The sequence below is a fragment of the Phyllobates terribilis genome, unplaced genomic scaffold (assembly GCF_046119375.1).
Source record: "Phyllobates terribilis strain yellow unplaced genomic scaffold, ASM4611937v1 Scaffold_4__5_contigs__length_816908805, whole genome shotgun sequence".
In the NCBI taxonomy this organism is placed as follows: domain Eukaryota; kingdom Metazoa; phylum Chordata; class Amphibia; order Anura; family Dendrobatidae; genus Phyllobates; species Phyllobates terribilis.
Window position 1 is genome coordinate 208,762,786 of NW_027362764.1, and position 19,896 is coordinate 208,782,681.

The window sequence follows — 19,896 nt, forward strand, 5'->3', positions numbered from 1 at the left end:
ATTATTGGTAAATGTCTCTGACATCCCACCTATCAAAGTGATAAAACCTTGCACAATAATAAGAAGTCCAATCAAGGCATGCAATAAGGATGTATAATGATAATTTGAGCTCACCCCTGTGTGCTGACCAAGTCCGACGCGCGTTTACTATACATCCTTATTGCATGCCTTGATTGGACTTCTTATTATTGTGCAAGGTTTTATCACTTTGATAGGTGGGATGTCAGAGACATTTACCAATAATCTCCCATAAGGTAACATGCACACTGTTGCTTTGAGAGTATAATCAGTATGGAGCATTGGCACGTAGTACTTTATATAGATATTGTCTGATATTTTCTCTCTCTGCGCTAAGCAGTAATTCCATATAACCTACTGCACTTTGAGGTATAGATTTGCTGATATTAAGCTATCCATAGCACTTTTGTAATAGGGCAGTGCAGGGATGTTGTATTGATTCACATACTGCTTGTATTCCCCTGAGTCTGACCTTTCTATGTATGTTCCTTTTCCTTTGTCCAGATATGCATTTTGTATATGTATTTTATCCAATTCTTTAATAAATGCTATATTTTACGTTACCATAGTTCATATGTCATGTGTATAAGGTTTCTATTAATATGGTGGGCATATGAACATTATTATTGTGCGTGCACTAATAGTGTTGCAATTAAAATGAATGTCAAGGACGACATTTAAAAAAGGATGGAAGAGTGTGACATGCAGAAGTAGTGCTGTTGCAGAGTGTGACAGTCACAAGTAGTGCTGTTGCTTTAAAAGCATTCAGCAACTATTAGAAGTAACGCAAGCACATGAGACAGGAAGTGATGTGCTCCAGAAGCATCCAGCATTAGAGGGGTTAACACAGTCACAGGAGAAGGGGAGGTTTTTAGCAGCGCCCCAGGAGCATTGTGGGGAAGCTGTTTATTGTCTGGCTGGAGCCGAAGAGAAAGATGGTGTGTGTGTTCTGCATCTGACAGAAGCGCCCCAGCAAGTGAAAAGGATTCAAGTCAGGAATGAAGCTAAGCACAGGTCAGGTAGAGTTCCTGAACTAGCAGTGCAGAGTATTGTCAAGCAGAAAGATAAGGACTATAAGAAATGGTGTCACAGGGATCATCTCCCTCAGCAAACCCCCCCTCCTCCATCTCACTGTGCTGTAAAGAATGCTGTCTTCATTAATGTGCCTTTGCATTAGAACTCTGCTGTCCTGTACTACTGGCAAAACTGTGAACTGCTGTGCTGCTAAGGATACTGTACTGTTTGTCACTGGAGCCTGTTGCTGATAAGACTTAACTTGCACTGCCTGTGCGGCTTCTTTTTAAATGCTTCTGTTCTACCATTTCTGAGGACTCTTGTCAAGTGTGTCTGGTCAGCAAGTGAAACAACCTATGTGTCTGTGCGAGAGGGTCAATACCCCTGTGTGCCTGAGAGAATCTGCAGTTCATGGTATATGGTCGCCCTGAGTAACGGTTCCCCCAGGATTCCAAAGAATTCATGTAACCTGTCTCGCCCCTATCTGAACCTAGCGGCGTGGGTGTAACATGTCTATGGATCTTCTCCCTCTCTTGCTTCCCTGCAATTTTCCATGTCTGTTCCATCACCATTTCTCATTTTCCAGTTACAACATACCAGTAAGTATCTGTGTGTCAGTAATTCTTTGTGTCAATATATAGAATGGTATATGAGTATTTATACATTTATCTGTATACAGGTCTGCAGAAAGGTTAGGCAGCACAACCCTAGATGATTTGTGCAAAAAAATCCCCACCTCCATTAGTAAAAAAAGAGCTGAGGCAACACTTCAAAAGGTAATAGTGAAGATCATGTGAATTTATTCAGCAAAAACGTGAAATTACAGCTGTCACAATGTAGTTTTTATCAAGCATAGATAGACATAAGGAGTTGTGGAAATAAATAGAAGAAAATCACAAGCAAAGCAATTAATTTACAGAATTACTGATTAGACAAAAAAAATTATAAATGTCTATATAGAGCTCTGTATACATATCTGTACAGTAGTGCTCAAAAGTTTTGACGCACCTGTTCGCGTAAGGGTTTTCCTTCTTATTATTGTAATGTGAACATTATAGATTCAGTCTGAAGGCAGCAAAACCATGAATTAACACAAATGGAAACAAAGAGTAAAGATACACATGCAAAACAAACCAGAATATGTGTTAAACCTTAAATTCCTCAAATTACCCCCATTTTACTCTGATGACCGCTTTACACATCTTGGACATTCTCTCAAACAGTTTCATCAGGTTGTCACCTGGAGCCATTTTTCAACCTCTCACCATGCCTCATGTTGCTCTGCTTGGCCTAAACATAGTACCATAGTCCTCCATACAGTATAATGAGCCACACATAGTCCTCCATATAGTATAGTTTACTCCACATTGCCTTCCATATAGTATAATGCACCCCCCATAGTCCTCCATGTAGTATAATGGGCCACAATTTTCCTTTCATATAGTATAATTCACCCCATATAGTCCTCCATATATTATAATGTACCCTGCATAGTCCTCCATTTAGTATAATGCACCCCCATAGTCCTACAAGTAATATTATGCACCCCATAGTCCTCCATATAGTATAATGCACCCCATAGTCCTCCATATAGTATAATGCCTCCCCATAGTCCTTTATATAGTTTAATGGGCTTCACATTGCCTTCCATATAGTATAATGCACTCCCCATAGTCCTGCAGATAGTATTATGCACCCCATAGTCCTCCATATAGTATAATGCACCCCATAGTCCTCCATATAGTATAATGTGCCCACATAGCCTTCCACATAGTATAATGCACTCCCCATAGTCCTCCATATAACATAATGGGCCCCACATAGTCCTCCATATAGTATAATGCGCCCCCATAGTGTTCCATATAGTATAATGCACCCTCCTAGTCCTCCATATAGTATAATGGGTCCCACATTGACTTCCACATAGTATAATGCACCCCCCATAGTACTCCATTTAGTATAATTCAAGCCCCATAGCCCTCTATATACATTGACGAGATAACGGTAACAATGTTTTGAACTTTTGACTTTCAGGCTCCATATCTCACCATTCACTACTGCCTTGAATGTGAGACTACCATCAATTTATAGACAATCATCTTGACTATCTCATACATAAATTTGACTTGCAACTATTTTGCATATGATTAGTTATGCAGAGTCTTGTCATGTCACTGCATTGTTACTGTTTTGCTCTTAAAAATGTAAAAAAAATGTTTTATTACTTTGTCAGTATTTTGTAAATCTACCTTTGGCTTTCAACACTGCCAGAATCCTTCTGGGCATGCTCTCGATCAGATTCAGATATGTCTCAACTGAAATCTGATCCCAGGTCTCTTCTATACATTTCCAAAGTTGGTGCTTACTGGTAGACTCACTTGGGTATGTATACAGTTTTTTCTTCAACTCTACTCACAAGTGTTTGATTGGGTTGAGGCCTACAGACTTTGGGGGCCAATCCAGCACCTCTACTTCATTTTCATTGATCCTTTTCTTCGTCAATCTCGACGTATGCTTTTGATCATTGTCCTGCTGGAACACTATGTTGTCTTTTTCATACACATAGTACTCGAAGGGTACGAAGTAACTCATCTTGCAGGATACTCACATATAGCTTAGAATTGAGACCACTACCTCCAACGCCTTTGGCTGGGACACAATCCCATATCATCAGGCTTCCTCCACCGGACTTGACAGTTCCTTCAATTTGTCGATCCGTTAGCCCCTTTTTCCCTTGTTTGCACTCATCACAGCCTAGTCTATTGACTTTCATTTCATCGATCCAAATCACCCGTTTACAAGCTTATACTGTCAACTTTTCCTTCTTTTTTGTAAACTCGAACCGATGCTTCTTATGACGATATTGAAGTCGAGACTTCTTCACCTTTTTTCGAGCCACCATTCCAGACTTGTGTAACATGAGTTGCACGGTGCTTGCATGGACATCTGTAATCACACTATTATGAAGCATACGAGCCACCTCCACTGCTGTGTTTGTCACGCCAGAACTGATAGACCTTGTAATGAGCTGACTTGATGACTCCGATATTTTGAATGGATGGACGAACTTCATTTCATATTCTTCCAACTGTCATGGCACTCACATAATGCAGTTTGCCAATTTTCTTGGACAATAGACTGCTATCGATGAGCTGGATGATGCTGTTTCTCTTTTCTTGGAAATCTTCTTCATGGATGCTCCTCGATTCAAACCAGTGACCTTTCGCTTGAGAATTGTCACTCAAGATGTGGGAAAGACTAAGTGCAACATGAAGGGAAGAAGGGGAGGAAGCCCAAACACTAGGGAAAGGGGGAGTGGAGACCCCTAGGCAGATCTAAAAATACCCTGCCTACCCTACCGTCCCTATATAGGTTCCACACCTATCGCCGAGCAGGACCTTAAACCCTGGATGACCCTAGAACTTGGCCCTAGATAGAGAGGGAGGGGTGAGCACTGGTCAGGCCCCAGTACAAACTAAAGACAATAAGGTAGCTTGAGCAGGCACCAGAGGAGTAATGCCAACTGTCCTCCATGGGCACCAAAGAAGAAGCTAGCCGACTGATAGTGCTCCAAGCCTGTACATAGAAGTATCAACGGCGATTGCCTGGAACAAACGGAGGGTTTTTAACTCCCATGCAAGGGTGTGTCAATCAGAGCAGGAGGGAGGTCTTCGCTGGGTCTTAAAGGAAGAAGGATTAAGAAGGTGTATGCAATACAAAGCACAGTGACCTTCTACAGCTAGATCCAGAGCGACTGTCTATTACACCTGACACACCCGTGACAAGAATCAACCTAAGAACACACTGAGTTTTTAGGGAATGTGAGAACAGGTTGTATTTTGTAGTACACAGGAAGAAAAAGATTTTACACCACCAGTAGCAAAACAGTAACAATGCAGTAACATGACAAGAATCTGCATAACTAATCTTATGCTAAATAGTTGCAAATCAAATTGCTGGCACTAGGCACACCCCCCTCGACTCACGGGCACTATAGAGAACCCGTGGTCTGTCGCCACTGACAGAACGCCCCTGGTAACTTGCTCTAATAACAGTTTATGTTGCTATCAGCACACAGTAGGTTAACCATCAGCAGATGTACTGTAAGTCATGGAATTCACAGAAGATTCTAGCGTAGTGATTAGTCTCTAAATGCCAGTCCATAGTGCTTACTGCAAGCAATGAATTAACCATCTGGTCTTGTGTCAATTGCAGAATCACAGAAGCCGGAGGAGTTAGTAATAACAGAAGAATTTAGATATTAACATAGTTCCACAAATGGCAGCTGAACACAGTCCTGTCTTTACACTCAGACACAAGCGTGTGTACTGCTGGGCCTTAATTATGGAGATGGTATCACTAACATAGACCAAGCAACTTGTAAAACATGATGTGGAGCATAACAAAGGGCGGCGGTTATAGGCAAAAGGAGCAGAGACTGGCCGAGCCAAGATAGGTGAGTAAACCTCAGACAAATATTAATAACTTCATTGGTCCTCCCTCCCCAACACCTGCCCTGAAACATCATGTCTAAATTCATTCTGTGCTACAAGCTTATTCTGAATAAGACGAGACTACTAAATAAATTCAGCCCCTCATACCAAGTCATACTGCTCCCAGTATCACTAAGGCTATGGTGAGATGGCAAGCCAATGTCCCTGTATTCGTTGTAAAACCAGGTGAGGGAGCAACAGTGATAAGTAAAGAAGTAGGTAGCAGGGTCTCTGTGCTTGGCGGCAGAGACAGTAAATGCAGGTGTTCTATAAGAGTAAGGCTGGGTACCCACGATGCATTTTTTAAGCGTTTCCGCAGCGGCAAAAGCGATGCAGAAACGCTTAAAAAACGCATGGTAGAAGGCCTGCTATGTTCCCCAATGATAATCTGCATGTGCTTTGCACATGCTGCGGAAATTTCTGCTGCGGGTTATCATTGCGGAAAAATGCGTCTTCGCCGCCATTGACTTGCATTAAAACTGATGGATTACGCTTCACTGCATATGTAGATGCGCATTCCATGCGTTTCAATGTGCGGATGGTACCCGGGTGTGGAGGACAGGAGACTCTCCTCCGGACCCGGGTACCATAGAACCTGTAAAAAAAAAAGAATAAAATAAAAAATAAATATCATACTTACCTTCTGATGGCCCCCGCTGCGCTCATCCTCCCTTGCTGCAGCTCGCAATGGACTGAAGGACCTGCGCTGACGTCATAGTCATGTGTCGGCAGGTTCTTCAGTGTAGTGTACCGCGAGCTGCCAGCAAGGGAGGACGGAGCGAAGCAAGACTCCGGTGGCCATCAGAAGGGAAGTATAGATTTATTTTTTACCATTCTTTAAGGTAACATTATATAAATCCATGCCCGTTGCATGGATTTATATAGTGTGACCAAGTTGTCAAGCACTTTCCAAGTGATGCTAAAATTGCTTGGAAATCGCTTGTCAACCCGCATGCAGAAATGCAAGTGAAGAACGCTTCACATCCGCTTGTCCCTGGCAGGAAAACGCATGTACAATCCGCATGTACAATCCGCATGTACAATCCGCATGCGTTTTTTCTGCCAGGGAGATGCAGAAACGCTCAGGAAAAATCTGGAGCATTTCTGCATCGTGGGCACATAGCCTTACAGTAGGAGGAAGAAAGGAACACAAAGCAGCAGGTGTTCTGTTAGGCAATGCAGAACAAGGGCAGACAAAAGCTGACGGGCTCTGTGGGTAGAGGAGCAGGGAAGGAAGGGAGCACGGGATCTGTGTGGGGGTTGGTAATATCTATAAGGGGGTCTGCAGTTTGTATACACCAGGGGGCATACTTTGTTAGATTTACCTGACGTACAGACAAATCATTGAGCAGAGCCTAATGAAGTGCAGAAAGGCATAACAATCACTGCTTATCTAAATTATGTTGGTTACAGGAAGAACACTCAACAATTACAAGAAGGGTGACTTCCTATTTCCCACTTAGGAAATATCTGTGGAAGTTAAACTCTCAGAAAGGCCCATAGATTAACAATTTCCTATTGAAATTAATTCCTAAATCCTTTTTGAAAATGCATTACGTGCCTTTTAAGAAAAGTATGTTTCTGTCAGAGAATATTCAACAACTTGTCAGCAGATTGATCTACAAGATACAATTAGCACAGAATTGTATATTTCACCAATCTGAGTCATTACAAGAGAAATTGCAAAGAAAAACTATTTCCATAGCAAACAGTGAGGTTACTACTTTATTTTTCCCAAAGTCTGGGTGCAACCCCACCAATTTTTCTTACTAAATGTGTGAATACCTACCTCTTCCGACAAGCCTACAACCTGCAGTAACCACCGCTCCACCATACTGCTGCACGACCAGCTCTTCCCACACCTACTGTATCCTCACCCATCCCTTGTAGACTGTGAGCCCTCGTGGGCAGGGTCCTCGCTCCTTCTGTACTAGTCGCTGACTTGTATTGTTCATGATTATTGTATTTCTTTTTTATTATGTATACTGATTTTCACATGTAAAGCGCCATGGAATAAATGGCGCTATAATAATAAATAATAATAATGAAGTTTCATAAATCCCTTCTTGACAGGCTCCTGAGAAACTCCCGGCATAGAGAGATGATTTCTATTACAGCTATACCAGAATGATTATAAAATACAGATAACTAAACCAATAGTGAAAAACAGTGCTTGAAGCCACACAGCATAGAGGCTGCCAGTCAAGCAGGAGGAGGAGGTGACACTGGGAGGGGAATAGTGCTGGACTGACAAGGATTTGGAAAGATCTTCCACACCTTGAAAGCACTTCAGCCTCATTTGCATATCGATTCAAATTCTGATTTCTCAGTAATGAAGGAAATGACTGGTCATGTAAAGGTATTGCTGGACTTGTCTGTAGCATCGGCGTCTCTGCCCCCTACTAGGCAGAGACGCCGTCCCTCTCACCTCCCCGCTCCTGGCGCGGCGTCCTCCAGTGCTTCTCTCCCCGCTGCTTCCGGCATGCGCTCCTTCCCCGGCAGTGTGCTTAGGGCGCGCGCGCGCTCCCCCTCTCTTAAAGGGACCGCGCGCGCCGTCCTAAGGAGTTCCCGGCCAATTGCCGGAGGACCTCCCATATATAAGGCACCTCCTCCAAAATGGAGGTGCCCGAGCAATGTTGTTGCAAAGCCTTCACTCTGCTTCAGCCCTCAGGTCCCGTTGCCAGTGACCTGCCAGTCACCTGCCTGATTCCTGCCTGTTACCTGCCAGTCATCTGCCAGATTCCTGCTTGATACCTGCCTGATATCCGCTTACCAGCTTGCAAGCCTGCGGTCCGACGGTCTGCTCTCCGACACCTGTCAGTCTGTCTATGGACCAGCCTGCCCACTCACCTGGGAGCGCTCACCTGTTACTTGTCTGCTAGCCTACCAGGAGGCTCTGCCGTCACTTGCCTTGACCTCCTGCCTGTCCAGAGACTCTTGCCCGCTCACCTGGGAGCGTCCACCCGCTACCTGTCTGCTAGTCTACCTGGAGGTTCTGCCGTCACTTGCCGTGACCACCTGCCTGTCCAGAGACTCTCGCCCGCTCACCTGGGAGCGTTCACCAGCCACCAGCCCGCTGCCCTTCTACCCAGAGACTGTCCCTGTCACTTGCCGTGAGTACCCGTCCTTCTACTCAGAGACTGTCCCTGTCACTTGCCGTGATTACCTGCCCTTCTACCCAGAGACTGTCCCTGTCACTTGCCGTGACTATCTGCCCTTCTACCCAGAGACTGTCCCTGTCACTTGCCGTGTCTACCTGCCCGTCTTCCTTGGGAGCCACCCGCTTCCTTACAAGGACCGCCCCCTTGTATAGTTGCTCAGAGGTTCCGCCTCCCAGACCCGTTACATTGTCTTTGAAAGATCTACATGCCCATATTTATAGCTTGGGGGTGATATCCTGCTGAGAGATTCCCTTTAACAAAACACAATAAATTAGATTTTATGAAAAAAATTGCACACTATACTGATTAAAGGGAAGTAATCAGTGATGAGCGAACACTAAAATCTTCGGGTACTCATTGCTCGGGTTGAGCACATTGGAATACTCGAGTGCTCGGTCCGAGTAACAAGCCCAATGTAAGTCTATGGTAAACTCGAGCATTTTTCCGGCAGCCCCATCCTCCCCCGGCGGTTTGCAGAGGGTCTAAAAATTGCCCAAATCGATGGGAACAGTGCTCAAATGACATGGGAACAGCATGGGGAAAACCCCTGGAAGTATTTCTGACTCACAGGTCACTGCTGTCAACAATGTTGTCAGAGTATTACGCCACTTTTACGGACTCACAATAAAACATACAAAAACAAAACCAAAATGGATTTTCCTGGAAAACATGTTAAGGAACATTCTTTCCAGGGTAATGACATGTATATAACGCAAAATAATTAACCAAAAACAAAAATGCTCCTTCACAGCATGGGCTATGTTCACACGTAGCGTTTTTGATGCGTTTTTGCACTTTTGCATTGCTTTCAACAGTGAAAAATATATTCATCGGGAAATGTCATTTTAACATTTTACTACCTTATCTTGCCATGTGGTGTGTGAGACATGATCAGACACATCCTATTTAATTTATGATGGAGGGACTGTGAAAGTCACAAACACTATTTTTATAGGGCCATCAGACGGCCCTTACTATTCTTGAAGGGCCAGTAGTCGGCTATGCTTTGTTGTTCCCATTATTAAAGAGTGGGTCTCCTATACTGTTATTGCGTATGTAGTGACTGCAAAGGCTGCTAAAAATTTGGACGCACCCCAATACCCCTTTGAAAAGACATAGAGGAGGGTCTCAGTATAATATAATATAATCTCAGTCTCAGTAAAAAAAATGTTCCCATTATAAAGGAGTGGGTCTCCTACAGTGGTAATACACATGCAGTAACTGCAAGGGCTGCCAAAGTTTGGGAAAAACCCCAATAACAATTTAAAGACACAGAGAGCAGGCCACAGTAAAGACATGTTCCCATTAGAAAGGAGTGGGTTTGCTATACAGTTGTAGGGTATGCACTGGGTCCAACGGCTGCCAAAATTTAGGAAAAACCCTACTAACAATTTAAAGACACATAGAGCTGGGCCTCAGTAACGGCATATTCCCATTAGAAAGGAGAGGGTCTGCTATACAGTTGTAGGGTATGCAGTGAATCCAACGGCTGCCAAAATTTAGGAAAAACTACTCTAACAATTTAAAGACTCATAGAGCTGGGCCACAGTAACGGCATGTTCCCATTAGAAAGGAGAGGGTCTGCTTTACAGTTATAGGGTATGCAGTGGCTCCAACGACTGCCAAAATTTAGGAAAAACCCTACTAACAATTTAAAGACACATAAAGCTGGGCCGCAGTAACGACATGTTCCCATTAGAAAGGAGAGGGTCTTCTATACAGTTATAGGGTATGTAGTGGGTCCAACGACTGCTAAAATTTAGGAAAAACCCTACTAACAATTTAAAGACACATAGAGCTGGGCCACAGTAACGACATGTTCCCATTAGAAAGGAGAGGGTCTGCTATACAGTTATAGGGTATGCAGGGAGTCCCACGGTTGCCAAAATTTAGTAAAAACCCCACTAACAATTTAAAGACACATAGAGCTGGGCAACAGTAATGACATGTTCCCATTAAAAATGAGTGGGTCTCCCATACTGTTTGCCTGTGCAGTGAATGCAATGGCTGCCAAAAATTTGGAGGAACTCCAATGTCCCTTGCAAGAGACGTAGAGGTCAGAGGGCCTCCTGAAAGCAATGTTCTCATTATTAGGAAGTAGGTCTTCCATACTGTTTGCCTATGCAGTGAATGCAACGGCTGCCAAAAATTTGGAGGAACTCCAATGTCCCTTGCAAGAGATGCAGAGGTCATATAGGGCTTAATGAAAACAATGTGCCCATTACTAGGAAGTGGGTCTCTCATACTGTTTGCCTATGCAGTGAATGCAACAGCTGCTAAAAATTTGGAGGCACTCCAATGTCCCTTGCAAGAGACATAGAGGTCGGAGGGCCTTCTGAAAACAATGTTGTCATTATTAGGAAGTGGGTCTCCCATACTGTATGCCTATGCAGTGAATGCAACGGCTGGCAAAAATTTGGAGGCACTCCAATGTCCCTTGCAAGAAATGTAGAGGTCGGAGGGCCTCGTAAAAACAATGTTCTCATTATTAGGAAGTGCATTTCCCCATACTGTTTGCCTATGCAGTGAATTCAAAGGCAGCCAAAAATTTGGATTCATTCCAATGTCCCTTGCAAGAGACGTAGATATGGTGATATGGTAGATATGGTGATGATATGGTGGTGAAGGATGAAGATGAGGAGAAGGAGGAGGACAACAGCAAATAGACAAAATCAGGAAGTGTATACCCATGTCTGGGTGTGAAGATATAGGTGCATGGGAATAGAGTTAGACCTCCCCAAAAAAGACACTGTATTTGAGTTTATGTTACGCTGCTATCATTCGGTGGTGTTGAGAAGCCTGGCCCAATCCAGCCCTTGTTCATTTTTATAAGAGTCACCCTGTCAGCATTTTCAGTTCACAGGCGGATGCGCTTATCAGTTATAATTCCACCAACTAGCTCCTGTTCTTTCACCTCCTCCTCCTCTTCCTCATTGTCACCCAATCCATGTTGGGATGAGATGAGGTTGGGGTGTGTGGAATCACCCTGTATGGTTCCTTGCTCCATCTCATCGTGCTCCACCTGCAATGCATGCTCTTTAATTGTGAGCAGAGAGTGTTTCAGAAGACAGAGAAGTGGGATGGTGACGCTAATTATGGCGTCATCGCCGCTCACCATCTTGGTGGAGTCCTCAAAGGTTTGGAGGATGGTACAGGTGTCTGACATCCATGTCCACTCCTGAGGTCTTATGTGTGGAGTCTGACCTGAATACCGACAGCCTTGTTGATGCTGGTAGTCAACAACTGTCCTCTTCTGCTCACAAATCCTTCCCAACATCTGCAATTTATAGTTCCAATGTGTGGGGACATCGCACGCCAATCGGTGAGCTGGAAGCTGCAAACGCTGCTGAAGCATGACAAGGGCGGTGGAAGCTGTAGCTGACTTTTTAAAATGGGCACACATGTGGCGTACTTTGATAAGCTGATCCAGGTAGGTTTTGAGAAACCACTGAACCACGAGATTAAGCAAATGGGCCAGGCATGGTACGTGTGTGGGCTCACCTCGCTTCAGAGCCTCAACCAGGTTCTGGCCATTGTCACACACGACCATGCCTGGCTGTAGGGTCAGCAGTGTCAGCCACAGATCTGCCTGCTCTTTCAGAGCTGTCCACAACTCTTCAGCGTTGTGCGGTTTGTCACCAAAGCATATTATCTTCAGCACAGCCTCTTGCCGCTTGGCCGAGGCAGTGCTGCAGTGCTTCCAGCTTGCGACTGATGTTGTCATTTCAGAGATGGAGGTTGAAGAGGAGGAGGAGGTGCAGGAGCTGTAGAATGTGGGGGCAACCCTGACTGACCCAGGGCCCGCAATCCTCGGAGTCGGGAGGACGTGTTCCCTCCCAAGGTCTGACTGGGTCCCGGCTTCCACTATATTAACCCAGTGTGCCGTCAACGAGATGTACCATCCCTGCCCACAAGCACTTGTCCTCATGTCCGTGGTTAGGTGGACTTTCCCAGTAACGGCGTAGTTGAGGGCACGGCTAATGTTGTGGGACACGTGCCCATGTAATGCAGGGATGGCACACCGGGAGAAATAGTGGCAGCTGGGGACTGAGTACCGAGGGATGGCCACCACCATCAGGTTGTGGAAAGCTTCCATCTCCACGAGCCTAAAAGGCAACATTTCGAGTGCAAGCATTCATGAAATGTGTGAATTTAGTAGTGTGGCCTGTGGGGCATTGTCTGCGAATTTGCGCTTGTGTTCCGAGGACTGGGGTAGGGAAAACTGAACGCTGCGCTGGGACAAGGACGTGGACATGCTTGCTGATGGTGCTAGTTGAGAGTGTGCAACAACACGAGCAGGGCGGGAGGCATCTTCGCATGCACCATGGACAGGGGATTGGCATGCACGCACAACAGCGGAAGAAGCAGTGGTGTCACCCGCAGACAATGTTTCTGGACCCTGGGGTTCGGCCCACTTAATAATTAGTCGGGTGCTTTGCTGCCATGTACCTGATCATGCTGGTGTTGGTCAGGCTTCTAGTTTTGCAACCCCTGCTGATGTTGGCCTGGCAGGTGGTGCAAATGGCCTTTTTGGGGTTATCTGCAAAGTCTTTAAAAAACAACCAGACTTGGGAAGACCTAACTGTTGTACTGGCAACTTCTGTCGTGTTGGCGTTATGGGGAACGCTTTCCTGCCTTGTGTCTGCGGCCACCACACTGCTTCTTCCTGCCTGTTGTGGTGCTACGCCTCCCTCCCCCTGTGTGCTGCTGTCCTCGCTCTGCATGTCCCCCTGCCAGGTTGGGTCAGTTACTATATTATCCACCACCTCGTCTTTCACTTCCACATCCTGGTCCTCCTCCTGACTTTCTAGCATTTGTGTCTCATCATCATCATCCACCTCTTGCGACCGTTATTGCACTTTCCCAACGTTGCCTTCGTGTGACTGTGGCTGCTGAAATATTTGGGTATCGCTACACGCTTGAAGCTGGCCAGGTGAGAAGCCTGAGTCTACAAATGGAAAAGTGAACAGCTCTTCTGAGTGTCCAAGTGTGGGATCAGTTGTCTCCGGGTACTCGTCATGATAGGAGGAAGGAGGATCAGGGTGAGGAATATGCAGTCCAGACTCACGGTTACTGAGATTTGACCGTGTGGAAGACAGGGTTGTGGTACTGGTAGCAAAGTAACTGGAAGCATTATCTGCTATCCAACCAACAACCTTTTGACATTGCTCTGGGTTCAATAGTGGTGTGCTGCGGTCCCCTAGTAATAGGGACAGGAAGGTCGAGCGTCAAGATGTGGGTGTTTGTTGTGGCACAATTTCAGCTTGCCCACGTCCTCAGCCTCTGCATGCACCATCACCATCACGTCGACTTCCCCGTCCCTTGCCACGCACCTTGCCTATTTTAAATGGAGGACAATATTTTCCACGTTAACGAGAAATGGCTGATTTTGGAATGCAGTTATATGTGATATGTCTGACAGAGAACCACGGTTATAAATACCAGGCCTGTAGTTTACTAATACTATTCTTCACAGAGACCTAGTGTGAATAGCTTGACCGACACACTGCAACAGAATGGAAGGCAGAAATGGCTGATTTTGGAACACTTTTATATGTGATATGTCTGACAGAGAACCACGGTTTTAAATTGCAGGCCTGTAATTTACTAATACTATTCTTCACAGAGACCTAGTGTGAATAGCCTGACCGACACACTGCAACAGAATGGAAGGCAGAAATGGCTGATTTTGGAACGCTTTTATATGTGATATGTCTGACAGAGAACCACGGTTTTAAATAGCAGGTCTGTAATTTACTAATACTATTCTTCACAGAGACCTAGTGTCAATAGCTTGACCAACACATTGCAACAGAATGGAAAAGGAGGAAGATATTTTCCACGTTCAGTTCAAATTTCTGGATTTTTATTGCTGAAATATGGAACCGATCTGGCTGTATTCTGCAGTGCTAACAAGCAAATGGAGCAGAAAAATGGTGTACTCTGGATTGCTTTTTACGCAAATAACCAGGATTAAGATAAAAAAAAAATTTGCCCTGGCCCCTGATATATGGGGCTATGTCTACAAATACACACGTGGTCAAAATTGTTGGTACCCCTCGTTTAATGAAAGAAAAACCCACAATGCTCACAGAAATAACTTGAATCGGACAAAAGTAATAATAAATTAAAAATCTATAAAAATGAACAAATGAAAGTCAGACATTGCTTTTCAACCCTGCTTCCACAGAATTTTTAAAAAAATTAAACTCATGAAATAGGCCTGGACAGAAATAATGGCACCCCTGAAAATAATGTGACAAAAGGGACATGTTAAATCAAGTTGTGTCCACTAATTAACATCACAGGTGTCTACAATCTTGTAATCAGTCAGTGGGCCTGTATATAGGGCTACAGATACTCACTGTGCTGTTTGATGACATGGTGTGTACCACTCTCAACATGGACCAGAGGAAGCAAAGTAAAGAGTTGTCTCAGGAGATTAGAAAGAAAATTATAGACAAGCATGTTAAAAGGTAAAGGTTATAAGGTAAATCAGCTCTCTATTTCTCATGACTAGAAAGGTTCTAAAACAGAAAATGAATTAATAATGAATCATGTTCGGCATTATCTCATATCCTGGCATTAGTTTAGTGCTCCAAGTTACAGTATAACGGAAGTGTTATTGATGTTGAAAAGCAACAACAGAAGAGTTCTGGAATACAAGAAAACATACACTGACACAATATAACCTTAAACCATTGACAGGTTAAGTGAATAACATTGATTGTTTTATGACAATGGACAATAATGTGGACAGCAAGGTGCTTAGGTGCCTCTTCAGAGGAAGAGGTGGCATGGGGATGCACAATGGGACGAAAACAAATGAAAGTGTGATGCTCTAGACAATGTTCTTTCAAAATTGCAGCATGCTCATTCATGGTTATATATATTAGATTCCTTGATAGGGCGTTGTTCCAGGGAACTAGTCTGATTGTCACATGGAGTCAGGAGGGAATTTTTTCCCCCAATTTGGAGCTTAGTGTTTGCCACATGGTTTTTTTTTGCCTTCCTCTGGATCAACATGTTAGGCTATTAGTTGAACTAGATGGACTTAGTTTTTAAGGTTGAAGGAAGACTATGTTACGATGTGTGGATTTTTGCAGTGTAATTCACCCTATACAACACTTTCAGCTACAACAAAAGAGTTAATTGTGTTTATTGGCACATAGACATAAGGCACAAAGACAACACCTCATGAAAATTAAACACACTTAAAAACAAACCACACATGTCCAGAAATAGTGTGGTTGGAAAGTAACAGGAACCCTTAATAGATAGCGCAGGGGGGCAACCAGAAATTATAAATATAACCTAAAAAACAGCATTGAATATAAGTGTAACAACTCGATAATGTAAAACTATGTACTGTATTAGAAAAAACAGCAACTGACAAACCATGACAAGTTAAAAAACATGTAACAGACAAAATATGAAAAGGAAAGAAGAGGGTGGGGCTGTGACTAGAGATGAGCGGTGTTCGACTAGAACTGTTCGCCAATCTCAAATTCGAGCTGTTTTGGGCGGTGTTCGAGTTGTTCGACGAACCCGAACGATTTGCAAAAAATTCGGCTGTTCGAGGTTATGTTCGATAACTGTTCGTGCACCAAAAGCGTGTCCTGCATGTCTGGCGCTATTTAGAGCACCAATCATGCAGGGATTGTCTGCCACTCACTGTAATGCCACAGCCATGGTGGTTGTGGCATTACAGTGATTGCCCAAATCGATGGGAACAGTGCCAACAGTGAAACATGAAAAGCCGGCAATTCAGCAGCGGCATACACCGGTACCCGACAATTTAGAACCGAAAGAATAGAGCTTCACACATAGATTAGATAGATATAAACATGTCAGCCACATATATACGAAGTACAGTGAAAGTGCTGCTTACTGTACTTGTCATTTAGTGTAAAGGATTTATCAAAAAAAATAATAGTGTTTTCATGCACCGTCTCTTTAAAAAAGCCGGCCGGCAATTCAGCATCTGTACCCAACAATTTAGAATAGAAGGAATAGAGAATCACACATAGATTAGATAGATAGAAACATGTCAGTCACATATATATGAAGTACAGTGACAGTGTTGCTTACTGTACTTGTCATTTAGTGTAAAGGATTTATTAAAAAAAATAATAGTGTTTTCATGCACCGTCTCTTTAAGAAAGCCGGTCGGCAATTCAGCATCTGTACCCGACAATTTATAACAGACAGAATAGAGCTTCACACATAGATTAGATAGATAGAAACATGTCAGTCACATATATATGAAGTACAGTGATAGTGTTGGTTACAATACTTGTCATTTAGTATTAAAATAAAGGATTTATTATTAAAAAAATTGGCGTGGGTTTCCCCTTAATTTTAGGCTCTAGCGGAGGTTAAGCAGACAGCTGGGGCAGATGTTTGAAGCCTGGGAAGGGGGTAATACCCACGGAGCTTCCCAGGCTACTAATATCAGCCCCCAGCTGAATACATAGCCTTTACTAGCTATTAAAATGGGGGACCCCCCCAAAAAAATGACGTGGGGTCCCCCATAATTTAATAGCTAGCAAAGGCTAGGCAGACAGCTGGGGGCTGATATTAATAGCCCAGGAAGGGAGCCATGAATATTGGCCCCCTCCCAGGCTAGAAACACCAGCCGTCAGCCGCCCCAGAAATGGCGCATTCATAGGATGCGCCAATTCTGGCACTTAGCCTCGCTCTTCCACGCTGCCCTGGTGCGGTGGCAGGGGGTAATAGGGCTGGGGTTGATGTCAGCTTATAATGCCAGCTGACATCAAGCCCAGGTTAGTAATGGAGAGGCGTCTATAAGACACCCCCATTACTAACCCCATAGTCAAAGTTACAAAAAAAAAAACCACAAACACCCAGAATAAAGTCCTTTAATTGAAATAAAGACACAATTCTTTATTGTTCTAAATTAAACCATAATTACCGTCACGCCTATTCCAGCTGAAGCCAACGATCTCCTGTAATAAAAATAAAATAATAAAGCAACCTCATCCTTACCTTTCCATGGCTCCCACGACAGCTTCAGCTCTGCTACATCGAGATGACAGGCTGGACCGCAGCAGAACGCCGCCATCCATCCTGTCATCCCGCAGACACTGAGAAGCGCAGGCTTGCTTGCGCTCCACATTGTCTCTCTGTGACGGCATAAAGATGAGCCGAGGTCATGTCCAATGAACTCGGCTCACCTCATGCACGTCACTGACAGCGTGGGAGAATTCTCACGCTGAAGCGCTGAGTGCAGGAGAATTTTCCCACGCTGTCAGTGAGGTGCATGAGGTGAGCCGAGTTCATTGGACATGAGCTCACCTCATGCACGTCACTGACAGCGTGGGAGAATTCTCCTGCACTCAGCGCTTCAGCGTGAGAATTTTCCCACGCTGTCAGTGACGTGCATGAGGTGCGCCGAGTTCATTGGACATGAACTCGTCTCATCTTTATGCCGTCACAGCCAGACACTGCAGAGCGCAAGCAAGCCTGCGCTTCTCAGTGTCTGCGGGATGACAGGCTGGATGGCAGCGTTCTGCTGCGGTCCAGCCTGTCATCTCGATGTAGCAGAGCTGAAGCTGTCGTGGGAACCATGGAAAGGTAAGGATGATGTTGCTTTATTATTTTTCTTTTATTGCAGGAGATCGTTGGCTTCAGCTGGAATGGGCGTGATGGTAAGTATGGTTTAATTTAGAACAATAAAGGATTGTGTCTTTATTTCAATTAAAGGACTTTATTCTGGGTGTTTGTGTTTTCTTTTAACTTTGACTATGGGGTTAGTAATGGGGGTGTCTTAACCTGGGCTTGATGTCAGCTGGCATTATAAGCTGACATGAACCCCAGCCCTATTACCCCCTGCCACCGCTACAAGGCAGCGTGGAAGAGCGAGGCTAAGTGCCAGAATTGGCGCATCCTATGAATGCGCCATTTCTGGGGCGGCTGATGGCTGGTGTTTCTAGCCTGGGAGGGGGCCAATATTCATGGCACCCTTCCTGGGCTATTAATATCAGCCCCCAGCTGTCTGCCTAGCCTTTGCTAGCTATTAAATTAGGGGGGACCCCACGTCATTTTTTTGGGGGGGTCCCCCATTTTAATAGCTAGTAAAGGCTATGTATTCAGCTGGGGGCTCATATTAGTAGCCTGGGAAGCTCCGTGGGTATTACCCCCTTCCCAGGCTTCAAACATCTGCCCCAGCTGTCTGCTTAACCTCCGCTAGAGACTAAAATTAAGGGGAACCCCACGCGAATTTTTTTTAATAATAAATCCTTTATTTTAATACTAAATGACAAGTACAGTAACCAACACTGTCACAGTACTTCATATATATGTGACTGACATGTTTCTATCTATCTAATCTATGTGTGAAGCTCTATTCTGTCTGTTATAAATTATCGGGTACAGATGCTGAATTGCCGGCCGGCTTTTTTAAAGAGACGGTGCATGAAAACACTATTATTTTTTTAATAAATCCTTTACACTAAATGACAAGTACAGTAAGCAACATTGTCACTGTACTTCATATATATGTGACTGACATGTTTCTATCTATCTAATCTATGTGTGAAGCTCTATTCTGTCTGTTATAAATTGTCGGGTACAGATGCTGAATTGCCGGCCGGCTTTTTTAAAGAGACAGTGCATGAAAACACTATTATATTTTTTAATAAATCCTTTACACTAAATGACAAGTACAGTAAGCAACACTGTCACTGTACTTCATATATATGTGACTGACATGTTTCTATCTATCAAATCTATGTGTGAGGCTCTATTCCTTCTTGTCTAAATTGTCGGGTACCGGTGTATGCCGCTGCTGAATTGCCGGCCGGCTTTTTTAAAGAAAGCGTCTTATGAGCAGTTTGTCAGCTTTTGGACACCTTTGAAGGTGTTTTCCATGTGTTTCTATGTGTTTTTGTTTGCCTGCCATTGGTTTTAACGGTGTTCGACGGTGTTCTAAGGTGTTCGACGAACAGTTCGACGAACAGTTCCTCGAACATCCCGGTGTTCGACGAACCGAACCGAACCCGAACACTACGGGGGTGGCTCAACACTAGCTGTGACCTCCATGAAAATTTATATGAGTAACAAGGAAGGTTATAAGATTGATAAGGGGTCATGGCACACAAAATAAACAGAAAGCGAATAAGCAATGGTCATAAAGTAAATAGCAAGTGATAATTGTAGTAAAGTAAACTTAGGATGAGTGCAATAAC